This window comes from Lissotriton vulgaris, chromosome 1_1 (genome assembly GCF_964263255.1).
Source record: "Lissotriton vulgaris chromosome 1_1, aLisVul1.2, whole genome shotgun sequence".
In the NCBI taxonomy this organism is placed as follows: Eukaryota; Metazoa; Chordata; class Amphibia; order Caudata; family Salamandridae; genus Lissotriton; species Lissotriton vulgaris.
Genome location: NC_141685.1, coordinates 1369189145 through 1369198624, shown reverse-complemented (window position 1 = coordinate 1369198624; position 9480 = coordinate 1369189145). Strand labels below are relative to the sequence as shown.

At 42.2% G+C, this 9480-nt stretch overlaps 2 non-coding genes across 2 annotated transcripts; both read left to right on the top strand.

Annotated features, from left to right (window-relative positions):
• Positions 1-7367: 7367 nt before the first annotated feature.
• On the top strand, positions 7368-7439 carry TRNAH-GUG (transfer RNA histidin (anticodon GUG)). Its single transcript has one exon. It is a non-coding gene; the product is annotated as a tRNA-His (tRNA).
• A 1496-nt stretch (positions 7440-8935) lies between these two features.
• TRNAS-AGA (transfer RNA serine (anticodon AGA)) lies at positions 8936-9017 on the top strand. The gene has a single exon. It is a non-coding gene; the product is annotated as a tRNA-Ser (tRNA).
• Positions 9018-9480: the final 463 nt, after the last annotated feature.

Here is a 9480-nt window from a genome sequence, read left to right as displayed (position 1 = left end):
CAGTTGAGTGACCTGTGTTGTGGCTGTCTACAGGGAATGCACATATGTAGCTGTCTCGCAGCCCATTCCAGACATCAATTGAAGACAGGTTTTCATGCAAATAGAGCAGTAAGTGCAGAGAAATGCTCACTCTCTAAAAATGGCATTTATACAATAGTAAGATTAAATCCAACCTCACCAGTAGATATGATTTATCAATAAATAAATAAAGCTTCTCCTCTCTGATATGGAATTACCCCCCAAAAATTATAAGGGAATACCCAATGCTAACCTATGAGAGGGGCAGACCTCACAGTAGTGAAAAATGTAATAGACTGTTTGATACTACTAGGACATACAAACTACCACAGTACATGTCTTACCTTTTACTTACATAGCATGATGCCCCTAGGACTACCTAGGGCCTACCTTAGGGGTTACTGATATGTAATAAAATTGGAGTTTAAGGCTTGGCAAGTAGTTTTAAATGCCAAGTCGAAGTGGCAGTACACTGCAGCACAGGCACTGCAGTAGCAGGCTTGAGACAGGTTTGAATTGCTATTTCTTTGGGCGGCACAATCAGTCCCTGGGTATATGGTATACCACTTTACAAGGGGCTTTCAAGTAAATTAAATCCGTCAGTCAGGTATACTCCAATTATACACATGATTAGGGAAGAAGCACGTGCACTTCAGCACTGATTAGTAGCGATAAAGTGATCAGAGTCCTAAGGCCAACAAAAAGATACAGCAAAATGCGGAGGTGAAAAGCAATAAGGTAGGGTTGGGACCACCTTAAGAATGCAAGGTCTAACATAAACGAACTAAGGATAACATGAGTAAAACATCAGGTTTCTCTACAGCATTTGGTGAGACAAGTGGGCCTTCTTTTATCTTCCATAAATGCAATCTTTCCCGGACCCCTTTATTATATAGCTCTTCAAGGAAAAAATATAAAGCACTTACAAAGGAGCCTCAAATACTCAAAGATGGTAGACTTCTGTAATATGGGCCATATACTAAAAGCAGCACGAAAACAGAGTGCAATAGGGTCCAAAAAACTTGAGTGACCCATGAGAGTATGCATGCAAGCCTATGGTATTCCAAACTAGAGATATACGCATGCAATTTTTGTTTTTAGGAGAGAATGTGCCTGCTGAAAAAAACATTATTTTTAAAAAGTGCATTGTAGAATATCAGGAATTTGCTGTGGAACACCTTGAAAACTTGCATACAGATTATGTGCACACGCCTTACAGTCAGTTGTTGTGGCTGAGGCGTTAAGGCGATGGACTAGAAATCCATTGGGGTCTCCCCGCGCAGGTTCGAATCCTGCCGACAACGAGAATCTTTTTAACATCGGCTACAATTTCAGAAGTTAACCTTTAGTATTTCTTCCATGTCAGTTTTATAAATAGGTGGCTTATTTTGGTGTCACTATTGCCATATCACATATTTATTATCGCTCCCCCTTTCATATCTTTGCTATAACTCTCGTCCTTCATTAGCGCTGGTGCAAACGCTTCAAATTATTATACCCTGGCTCTCTCGGTCATACCTGTGCATGCACTTGAAACTTACTTTACCAATAAAAGAAGCAAATAGAGAAATAAAATTAAAGTGCTAGCTGGATTAGGCAAACACACTTCATAAAACTGCATTTTCTTTTCTATTCTCCCCCGTGTTACAAGCTTAACTGCTCCCTGTGTAATTTCTCTTAACCTGCTGTTCCTGGAAGAGAATTTCATCTACAAGCTCTTTCTGTGTTTTTTCCTAGTCTTTTCTTTCCCTTTTCTTAGATTTGTAACTGTTCCTTTACATGCTCTATTTAGGCGCCATTAATCTCATTTGAGCTCCTTGTACCTGCTGCTGTTTTCTCCACACCTCATACTGTCTTTTCCCTCTTTCTCTCTTTCTCTGCGGTTGGTGGCTACTTTCCAAAGCGTCTGATGCCCCAATGTTCCTTCGTCTTGTTTTCAGACGTGAATTTGAAAAGCAACAAAATTAACAAGCCTTTACCACTCACACATGGCGGAAGTTTATACTTTAATTCAATGAGCTAAGAAAAGTGTGTTGTGGGGCCCCTGTGAGCCATGGTGCTTGCTCCATCATAATTAGGCATGCAGTCATTAGCCACAGCTCTGATTATGGGTCACTGAGGTCAGTTTCAATAATTCCTCAAAAACCTAACCATGCAGTCCCCCCTAACTGTGTAGTTATCTTGCTTTACTGCCGTTTGTGTGATTAGCTGGGAGGAGCTCACGGCAGCATCCTCCCAATAAAAGTGTAGATGGACCGTTCCTTAACTCTTTCTTGCTTCACATACAGATGGCTTGAGGAGGTACAGGGGAGATGCAGGTCTAATAAACAGAATAGAATATCTGCTCCAGGTGTGTTTCTCTGCATTGGTGTCCCATCACAGGCCCACCAGTGTATGTGTGATCTTTGACTCCTACCAGTTCACAAGCAGGCGGCCAGGAAACGGTTTCAGCCTATCAACCACTGAGGAGATAAAGCCTTTGTATAAGGAATGAGGAAGCAATGAACACATTCAGCCTATCACAGGAGTAGCCCTGAGTGTTCCGAATTATAATTTCTCCATGTCACTGTACATAATTGAGCCCAAGTAGCTCGCCGTGATCGTATAGTGGTTAGTACTCTGCGTCGTGGCAGCAGCAACCACGGTTCGAACCTGAGTCACGGCATTGTGGTTGGCAATGTCACGGCAGTTGGGTTTTTCCTTTACAGAATTCCCAAATGTACCAGTTGTTTTTGTAAAATGTCTAATAAAAACAGATCCTTTTCAATATGTAAACGATCTAACGACAAATTATTTAAACACACATGATTATAAGATGTAGGTATACTGTACTTACTGACATAAATTATCGTTCTTGAACATATTTGCGGTAAGGGGAGCGGAGCTCTCCCCCAGGCCAATCAGAATGCAGATGAATGCAGTTGCAGTTGAGTGACCTGTGTTGTGGCTGTCTACAGGGAATGCACATATGTAGCTGTCTCGCAGCCCAATCCAGACATCAATTGAAGACAGGTTTTCATGCAAATAGAGCAGTAAGTGCAGAGAAATGCTCACTCTCTAAAAATGGCATTTATACAATAGTAAGATTAAATCCAACCTCACCAGTAGATAGGATTTATCAATAAATAAATAAAGCTTCTCCTCTCTGATATGGAATTACCCCCCAAAAAGTATAAGGGAATACCCAATGCTAACCTATGAGAGGGGCAGACCTCACAGTAGTGAAAAATGTAATAGTCTGTTTGATACTACTAGGACATACAAACTACCACAGTACATGTCTTACCTTTTACTTACATAGCATGATGCCCCTAGGACTACCTAGGGCCTACCTTAGGGGTTACTGATATGTAATAAAATTGGAGTTTAAGGCTTGGCAAGTAGTTTTAAATGCCAAGTCGAAGTGGCAGTACACTGCAGCACAGGCACTGCAGTAGCAGGCTTGAGACAGGTTTGAATTGCTATTTCTTTGGGCGGCACAATAAGTCCCTGGGTATATGGTATACCACTTTACAAGGGGCTTTCAAGTAAATTAAATCCGTCAGTCAGGTATACTCCAATTATACACATGATTAGGGAAGAAGCACGTGCACTTCAGCACTGATTAGTAGCGATAAAGTGATCAGAGTCCTAAGGCCAACAAAAAGATACAGCAAAATGCGGAGGTGAAAAGCAATAAGGTAGGGTTGGGACCACCTTAAGAATGCAAGGTCTAACAAAAACGAACTAAGGATAACATGAGTAAAACATCAGGTTTCTCTACAGCATTTGGTGAGACAAGTGGGCCTTCTTTTATCTTCCATAAATGCAATCTTTCCCGGACCCCTTTATTATATAGCTCTTCAAGGAAAAAATATAAAGCACTTACAAAGGAGCCTCAAATACTCAAAGATGGTAGACTTCTGTAATATGGGCCATATACTAAAAGCAGCACGAAAACAGAGTGCAATAGGGTCCAAAAAACTTGAGTGACCCATGAGAGTATGCATGCAAGCCTATGGTATTCCAAACTAGAGATATACGCATGCAATTTTTGTTTTTAGGAGAGAATGTGCCTGCTGAAAAAAACATTATTTTTAAAAAGTGCATTGCAGAATATCAGGAATTTGCTGTGGGACACCTTGAAAACTTGCATACAGATTATGTGCACACGCCTTACAGTCAGTTTTTGTGGCCGAGGCGTTAAGGCGATGGACTAGAAATCCATTGGGGTCTCCCCGCGCAGGTTCGAATCCTGCCGACAACGAGAATCTTTTTAACATCGGCTACAATTTCATAAGTTAACCTTTAGTATTTCTTCCATGTCAGTTTTATAAATAGGTGGCTTATTTTGGTGTCACTATTGCCATATCACATATTTATTATCGCTCCCCCTTTCATATCTTTGCTATAACTCTCGTCCTTCATTAGCGCTGGTGCAAACGCTTCAAATTATTATACCCTGGCTCTCTCGGTCATACCTGTGCATGCACTTGAAACTTACTTTACCAATAAAAGAAGCAAATAGAGAAATAAAATAAAAGTGCTAGCTGGATTAGGCAAACACACTTCATAAAACTGCATTTTCTTTTCTTGATATTTGATATTTGATATTTGTGGTTTTTTTTATAAAGCGCTACTATCGCCCCGGAAGGAGCATCCTGGCGCTGCACCTACAGTAGATCTAATTGGAGAGCATGAATCAGATAGCTGCGAGAACTGAGGAGTCAGCTTGAGAGTAGATCCATGTCTTCAGAGCTTTCCTGAAGAGGCTTTCTGAAGGGGCAAGCCTAAGATTAGGGGGGAGGCGATTCCATGCCCTGGCAGCAAGGAATGAAAAGGTCTTTCCACCTTTTGATTTTAATTTAATTCGGGGTTCGGAGATAAGATTAGCGCCTGATGACCTCAAGCACCGAGTTGGAGTATAATGCTGAAATCGCTTGATCAGGTAAGCTGGGCACGTGCGCTTGTTGGCTTTAAAAACAGTGACTAAGAGCTTAAACAAGATTCTCTTGTGGAGAGGCAGCCAATGGAGTGCGTTCAGGGCTGCAGTGGCCGAGGACCTGCGTGGGAGTTTCAAGACGAGTCTGGCAGCTGCATGTTGAACGGTCTGCAGTTTTTTTAATGAGGACTTCTTAATGCCTGCAAGAAGACCGTTGCAATAGTCCAGTCGGGAAAGAATGAGTGCAACCGCGACTGATTTCCTGGCTGAAATGGGCAAGAAATTAAAAAACTTCTTTAGCTGGCTGATTAGGCTGAAACAGCGTCCTGCGGTGATACGCACGTGTTCATCGAAGCTAAGAGAAGCATCGAATTGAACTCCCAAATTGCGGGCTGACACAACCGCACTTGGTGGTGCTTCAGAATTATGGGGCCACCACTCTTTAGGGGAAAAGAGTGTGCCTTTACCGAGGGGTATTATTTCGGTTTTGGCGCTGTTACATTTCAGATGATTAAGATTGAGCCAGGAAAAGACTTCTGATAGGCAATTTTGAAGTCTGATGGCAGCGTCAGGGATTTTTTTGTCAATGGTGACGACAAGTTGAGTGTCGTCAGCATAGGATGTCACTAGGATCCCATGTGACTCAATCAACGTGAGGAGGGGGGCCATGTATATATTGAAAAAGAGAGGGCTCAGGATGGAGCCCTGAGGCACACCTGAAATAATGGGGCGTTCACCGGAGAGGTAAGGGCCTAAGGAAACCGTTTGAGAGCGGTTGGACAGAAATGAAATTATCCAAGCGAGCGCGGAGCCCGAGACACCAATCCCACGCATCCTGCAAATAAGAATAGCATGAGAAATGGTGTCGAAGGCCGCGGTAAGGTCAAGCAAGATGAGGACAGCCTGTTTGCCCTCATCTTGCAAGAACTTGATGGTGTCAGATAACTCAATCAGAGCGGTTTCTGTGGAATGGCCGGGGCGGAAGCCGGATTGCTGAGGGTGCAAGATCTGTCGGTTTTCCACAAAGTGTTTTAGTTCCTCGTGGACTAATTGCTCGGTAATTTTGCCTAGTACTGGAAGGAGGGAGATAGGGCGCATATTAGTCAAGTCGGTGGGGGATTTATTTTGCTTTTTCATAAGGGGCTTGACTATGGCCTTCTTCCAGTCGGAAGGAACAGTACCGTAGTGAAGAGATTGATTCACGATGGCATTAATTAGGGGATTAACAGTCTCAACGAGGTGATAAAGGATGACTGGAGGGCAAGAGTCCGTAGGGGCACCTGATTTACACGCCAAGATGGCTTTTTGCGTTTGTTGTAGGGAGACTGGTGAAAATTGACTAAGTAGGGGCGTGGTTGGGTCGGGTTCTAGAGTAGGAGAGGGTGGAGGGGGAGGAAAATTGTTATGGATATTCTGAATTTTCTCCTCGAAAAAGTCGGCAATTTGGTCGCAAAGAGTTTGGGAGGGGGGAATTTTCTATTCTCCCCCGTGTTACAAGCTTAACTGCTCCCTGTGTAATTTCTCTTAACCTGCTGTTCCTGGAAGAGAATTTCATCTACAAGCTCTTTCTGTGTTTTTTCCTAGTCTTTTCTTTCCCTTTTCTTAGATTTGTAACTGTTCCTTTACGTGCTCTATTTAGGCGCCATTAATCTCATTTGAGCTCCTTGTACCTGCTGCTGTTTTCTCCACACCTCATACTGTCTTTTCCCTCTTTCTCTCTTTCTCTGCGGTTGGTGGCTACTTTCCAAAGCGTCTGATGCCCCAATGTTCCTTCGTCTTGTTGTCAGACGTGAATTTGAAAAGCAACAAAATTAACAAGCCTTTACCACTCACACATGGCAGAAGTTTATACTTTAATTCAATGAGCTAAGAAAAGTGTGTTGTGGGGCCCCTACGAGCCATGGTGCTTGCTTCATCATAATTAGGCATGCAGTCATTAGCCACAGCTCTGATTATGGGTCACTGAGGTCAGTTTCAATAATTCCTCAAAAACTTAACCATACCTGTGTAGTTATCTTGCTTTACTGCTGTTTGTGTGATTAGCTGGGAGGAGCTCACGGCAGCATCCTCCCAATAAAAGTGTAGATGGACCATTTCTTAACTCTTTCTTGCTTCACATACAGATGGCTTGAGGAGGTACAGGGGAGATGCTGGTCTAATAAACAGAATAGAATATCTGCGCCAGGTGTGTTTCTCTGCATTGGTGTCCCATCACAGGCCCACCAGTGTATGTGTGATCTTTGACTCCTGCCAGTTCACAAGCAGGCGGCCAGGAAACGGTTTCAGCCTATCAACCACTGAGGAGATAAAGCCTTTGTATAAGGAATGAGGAAGCAATGAACACATTCAGCCTATCACAGGAGTAGCCCTGAGTGTTCCGAATTATAATTTCTTCATGTCACTGTACGTTATTGAGCCCAAGTAGGTCGCCGTGATCGTATAGTGGTTAGTACTCTGCGTTGTGGCCGCAGCAACCTCGGTTCGAATCCGAGTCACGGCATTGTGGTTGGCAATGTCACGGCAGTTGGGTTTTTCCTTTACAGAATTCCCAAATGTACCAGTTGTTTTTGTAAAATGTCTATTAAAAACAGATCCTTTTCAATATTTAAACGATCTAATGACAAATTATTTAAACACACATGATTATAAGATGTAGGTATACTGTACTTACTGACATAAATTATCGTTCTTGAACATATTTGCGGTAAGGGGAGCGGAGCTCTCCCCCAGGCCAATCAGAATGCAGATGAATGCAGTTGCAGTTGAGTGACCTGTGTTGTGGCTGTCTACAGGGAATGCACATATGTAGCTGTCTCACAGCCCAATCCAGACGTCAATTGAAGACAGGTTTCAATGCAAATAGAGCAGTAAGTGTAGAGAAATGCTCACTCTCTAAAAATGGCATTTATACAATAGTAAGATTAAATCCAACCTCACCAGTAGATAGGATTTATCAATAAATAAATAAAGCTTCTCCTCTCTGATATGGAATTACCCCCCAAAAAGTATAAGGGAATACCCAATGCTAACCTATGAGAGGGGCAGACCTCACAGTAGTGAAAAATGTAATAGACTGTTTGATACTACTAGGACATACAAACTACCACAGTACATGTCTTACCTTTTACTTACATAGCATGATGCCCCTAGGACTACCTAGGGCCTACCTTAGGGGTTACTGATATGTAATAAAATTGGAGTTTAAGGCTTGGCAAGTAGTGTTAAATGCCAAGTCGAAGTGGCAGTACACTGCAGCACAGGCACTGCAGTAGCAGGCTTGAGACAGGTTTGAAATGCTATTTCTTTGGGCGGCACAATCAGTCCCTGGGTATATGGTATACCACTTTACAAGGGGCTTTCAAGTAAATTAAATCTGTCAGTCAGGTATACTCCAATTATACACATGATTAGGGAAGAAGCACGTGCACTTCAGCACTGATTAGTAGCGATAAAGTGATCAGAGTCCTAAGGCCAACAAAAAGATACAGCAAAATGCGGAGGTGAAAAGCAATAAGGTAGGGTTGGGACCACCTTAAGAATGCAAGGTCTAACAAAAACGAACTAAGGATAACATGAGTAAAACATCAGGTTTCTCTACAGCATTTGGTGAGACAAATGGGCCTTCTTTTATCTTCCATAAATGCAATCTTTCCCGGACCCCTTTATTATATAGCTCTTCAAGGAAAAAATATAAAGCACTTACAAATGAGCCTCAAATACTCAAAGATGGTAGACTTCTGTAATATGGGCCATATACTAAAAGCAGCACGAAAACAGAGTGCAATAGGGTCCCAAAAACTTGAGTGACCCATGAGAGTATGCATGCAAGCCTATGGTATTCCAAACTAGAGATATACGCATGCAATTTTTGTTTTTAGGAGAGAATGTGCCTGCTGAAAAAAACATTTTTAAAAAGTGCATTGCAGAATATCAGGAATTTGCTGTGGGACACCTTGAAAACTTGCATACAGATTATGTGCACACACCTTACAGTCAGTTGTTGTGGCCGAGTGGTTAAGGCGATGGACTAGAAATCCATTGGGGTCTCCTTGCGCAGGTTCGAATCCTGCCGACAACGAGAATCTTTTTAACATCGGCTACAATTTCAGAAGTTAACCTTTAGTATTTCTTCCATGTCAGTTTTATAAATAGGTGGCTTATTTTGGTGTCACTATTGCCATATCACATATTTATTATCGCTCCCCCTTTCATATCTTTGCTATAACTCTCGTCCTTCATTAGCGCTGGTGCAAACGCTTCAAATTATTATACCCTGGCTCTCTTGGTCATACCTGTGCATGCACGTGAAACTTACTTTACCAATAAAAGAAGCAAATAGAGAAATAAAATAAAAGTGCTAGCTGGATTAGGCAAACACACTTCATAAAACTGCATTTTCTTTTCTATTCTCCCCCGTGTTACAAGCTTAACTGCTCCCTGTGTAATTTCTCTTAACCTGCTGTTCCTGGAAGAGAATTTCATCTACAAGTTCTTTCTGTGTTTTTTCCTAGTCTTTTCTTAGATTTGTAACTGTTCCTTTA